Raw genomic sequence first — 4,260 nt, 5'->3', positions numbered from 1 at the left:
AAAGGAATTATTTTGTTTACAAAATAATTATTTGACTAATTAGGGATGACATCATAGATGTTTACTCTAGGTTGGAAAAGTGTATTGTGGTCTTAGTTGACCCAACAACAATTTATGAAAAGGCATGGTATTTATGCAAAGAACGTCTTGCAATAAGAAGTGTAAGTTGTCCAAGTTATTATATGTGCACTTTCTGTTAAAGTGATATATGCCAAGTTGATTTTGTGATCCAAGATCAAACTAAGGAAGAAGTTATAGTACCTACATTCTAGAAGATTTATTACTTGTTTGGGTAGTGAGCTCTTCTTGTAATTGGAAGTGCATATTTGGGTAGCAGGCTCATCTTGCATCTATTGTACCACAACTAATAATAGGGTTGGAATCTCCTAACAGGGATTCAAAGTCTTCTAATATGGACTCTCTATATTGAATTTACTCATTATTCCTAATAGGGTCCATCCTCTAACAAGGAACTTATATATCAATGTATTATCTAGTGGGTATAATCCCCACCAGGGTTTTCCTTGGCCAGGGTTTCCCTAGCTAACAAAATATGGTGTTATGAGTTATCTTTGTGCATGGTTACTATTACTATTTGGCATTACTTTATTACTTTTTTATGTATGGTTTAAAGTAAAAAATAATATCGAGTTGACAACTAGAGTTTGTAGATTACTAATTCACCCCCCTAGTAATTCCTATTTCTAACAAGAATGACATAAAAAATGAGGGGAACATTAGTTCTACACTCCCTAAGATTTAGCAATCAAAATAATGAGCTTAAAAAGTAAAACTAATTAAATGAGAAATGTGTACCTCTCATATTTGCTAAAAACCAAGTACACAAAGAGAAATAAAAACCAAATCAAATCAAATGAAACCTTTAACAAAGAAATGAGATCTTGAATCCATTCAAAACAATCTTACAAAGATCCAATGAACCAAACCCATGCAATGAGAAGAACAATCGAATGACCCAAAGAGGGTTTGGAGAAATTTATCCAAAATCATAAGATAAAACAAGAAAGAAGTGAGAGTGAACTCACTTTTTGGCATAATATAAAGACTTCATCAAGTGACTTATAAAATAGACTATTTATCCACTTAATAATCTATTTTCCCCTTATTCAAATTAAATAAATCAATTTTTTTTATTCGGAATCCAACTACAAAAAATTGGTCAAACAATAAATTAAATCAAATCAAATATTTAAAATCCCCCAAATCCAATTAAATCATTATATAATTAATAGTTTCTACAACAACTATAGAGCCTAAATATATAGACATATGCACTCATTTAATCACATATTACATTATGAATATGGATTTACCAATCATAAAAGCATTATAAAAAAATACACCAATACATCACCCTTATAGGGAGGACATTGGTTCAACATGAATGACCAAAATCACTAATTCTAGGTACCACAACTAGGAATATAAGTTCTTATCTAGTAAACAAGAGAACATCAAGTGTATATATAGAATACATAATATCTAAAGCATACCAATATGCATAATTGTATAATAAAACATCTAGTTAATTTCGTTAAAATAATCCATTTGCATCATTGCATAAATCTACTAAAAGAAGAAGATAAATATCCATAGTATAATCACACCATGATTGAATCTAGTAATACTAAAACACAAGAGTAGACAAGTCATTTCCCAATTATTCTAAGAATATAATAATGGAAATAATAACTACATTACCCAATATCATAAATTATAATCCATGTCCACATACAAAATAACTAGATGTCATCATAAGGTGTCATAATATAGATATGGTCAAAATACACTAACTCAACATAATCAAACACATGGTGCTAGGGCTTCTAGCAATGGTGCAATGGTTGTTGTATCTGGCAATGGTATGGTCATAACTAGTTCTGGTGGTGTGATGGCTTCTGAATTTGGAAAGGGTGGTGGCTACGGAAGTGGGAAAAATGGTGCTAGAGCTTCTAGCAATGGTGCAGTGGTTGCTAGATCTGGTAATGGTATGGTCATATATGGCTCTAGTGGTGTCATGGATTCTTAATCTAGCTAGGGCGCTAGCTGCAGAAGTGGGAAAAATGGTGCTAGAGCTTCTGGCAATGGTGTGGTGGATGTTGGATCTAGTAATGGTGGTGTGATGGCTTCTAGATTTTGCAAGAGTGTTGGATATGGAAGTGGTAAAAATGGTGCTAGGGCTTTTGGCAATGGTGCAGTGGATGCTAGATCTAGCAATGGTATGGTCATAACTAGTTCTAGTGGTGTCATGTCTTTTGAATTTGGCAAGGATGCTAGCTATGGAAGTGAGAAAAATGGTTATTGGGCTTCTAGCAATGGTATGGTGGTTGTTGGATCTAGCAGTGGTATGGTTGCAAATGGTTATGGTGGTGTGATGTCTTCTAAATTTGGCAAGGGCACTAGTTGCAAAAGCAGTAAAAATGGTGCTAGGGATTTTGGTAATGGTGCAGTGGTTGCTAGATCTACCAATGGTGGTGCCAAGGTTTCTAGTATTAGTAAGGTGGCTTTCGACACTAACTCTAGGGTGGTTGTCAATTCTAGTTCAAAATCTGGCAAGGATTCTTATTTTGGTGCTAGGATTTCTGGCATTGGTGTGACGATTTTTGGTTCTAGTAATGACATTGGTGTTGGTGCTTAGGTTTCTAGTAAGGGTGTGTTGGGTGTTGGGTTTGGTTCTGTGACTTCTGAATCTAGCAAAGGTGTTGGTATTGATGCTAATGTTTTTGGGAATGATGCAGTGGCTACCCGTGCAGTAGATGTTAAGAAAGGGTTTTCATATGTTGAGTCCCTATGCAAGGTTGAGGGTTTAGAAAAGGCTACTAAACCTTTTGTATCTCCTTTGATCCCCACCTGTAAGTCAATTTCACTTAATCTGGGTGATGAGTCACTTTTAGAAATTGAAGAACATTCTAGGGATTTATCAAAGGATTCTATTATTTGTCACTTTAAAGGTTTTTAACCCACTCTCTCGAAGCTCCATGCTTGGATTTTGAAGCATTGGGATCCATATATTATAGCTACTATTGATATTTTCCCTTTGGTCAAAGGTTTCTTCATTGTTACTTTTGTCAATTCTAAGGATATGAAAGCTATTCTCTGTGATCAGGTCTTTTATTGGGAGAACTGTTTTCTTCAATGGTTAAACCATGGCATCCAAATTTTAACCCTCAAACAAAGTCTTTCAAAATCCCAACTTGGGTAAGGCTTCCTAATCTTCCTCTTCATTTTTGGGTGAATTTTGTTTTTATGGAAATTGGCACGGCTTTAGGGGATTTCCATATGGTTGATTCCTAATCTTTTGAGCATTTCCATTTTACTTATGCTAGGATTCTAGTGGATATTGATGTTTCAAAGGGTCTCCTAGCTAAGATTATTTTAAGTTATTTAAAGGGCTCTTGGACTCAGTCGCTTGATTATGAGGGCCTCCCTTATAGATGTAAAAAATGTTTTAATATTGGACATATGACTGCTAAGTGTGAGATTGGAAAATCTAGAAATAAATGACCCTCCTCCTAGTGGAAAGGTGTATTGGAGCAACATTATTCAATAGTCAAATCTCTTGTTCTGATGGATGAGGTTTCTGGATCTGTAGAGCAAGGGGCTCCATCCTCTATATTGGAAATTATTCCTTCTGAGATGGTGAATGCTTCTGATTCCAAGATGGATGCCCAAGTTTCTTATGGGGTTGATCCCTCATTTTCTGGTAGTCATAGAACCTTTCAAAAGAAGGTTGAGACTTTTTTTTTATCAAGATCTTAAATCTTGTGTTCCTAATGTAGACTCTAGTCGAGATAATTCTAGTGGTTTTGGTGTTGAGACCGCTAGTTCTAGACAAGGTAAGTTGCATTGTGCTATGACTGTTGGAGTTAGCCATTGTATATCTACTGGCTTTGGTAATATTTCTTTTGATTCTACTCTTGCTACTATTGGAATTGGTAATCAGACTACTAGTATTAGTTCCAATCTGATGGAAGAAGTGATGAAAGATAGTCCTTGTCAAAAGGATGAGTTTTAGACTACTGGTATTAGTTCCAAACTAATGGAAGAAGTGATGAGAAATAGTCCTTTTCAAAAGGATGAGTTTCTCTCTATTGCTACTACTGGAATTGGTAATTAGACTATTGGCATTAGTTCTAGTTTCTTGGAAGAAGTGATGATAGATGGTCCTTGTCAAAATTTGGATGAGTTTCCCTCTATTTTGGATTCTCAAAGTTAGTAGTCTAAGGCTATGATGGTTGA

The sequence above is a fragment of the Cupressus sempervirens genome, chromosome 10, assembly GCF_028749045.1.
Source record: "Cupressus sempervirens isolate cs-2001-9-10 chromosome 10, ASM2874904v1, whole genome shotgun sequence".
NCBI classification, from domain to species: domain Eukaryota; kingdom Viridiplantae; phylum Streptophyta; class Pinopsida; order Cupressales; family Cupressaceae; genus Cupressus; species Cupressus sempervirens.
The sequence above is the reverse complement of the archived record's forward strand: the minus strand, read 5'-3'. Positions refer to the sequence as shown.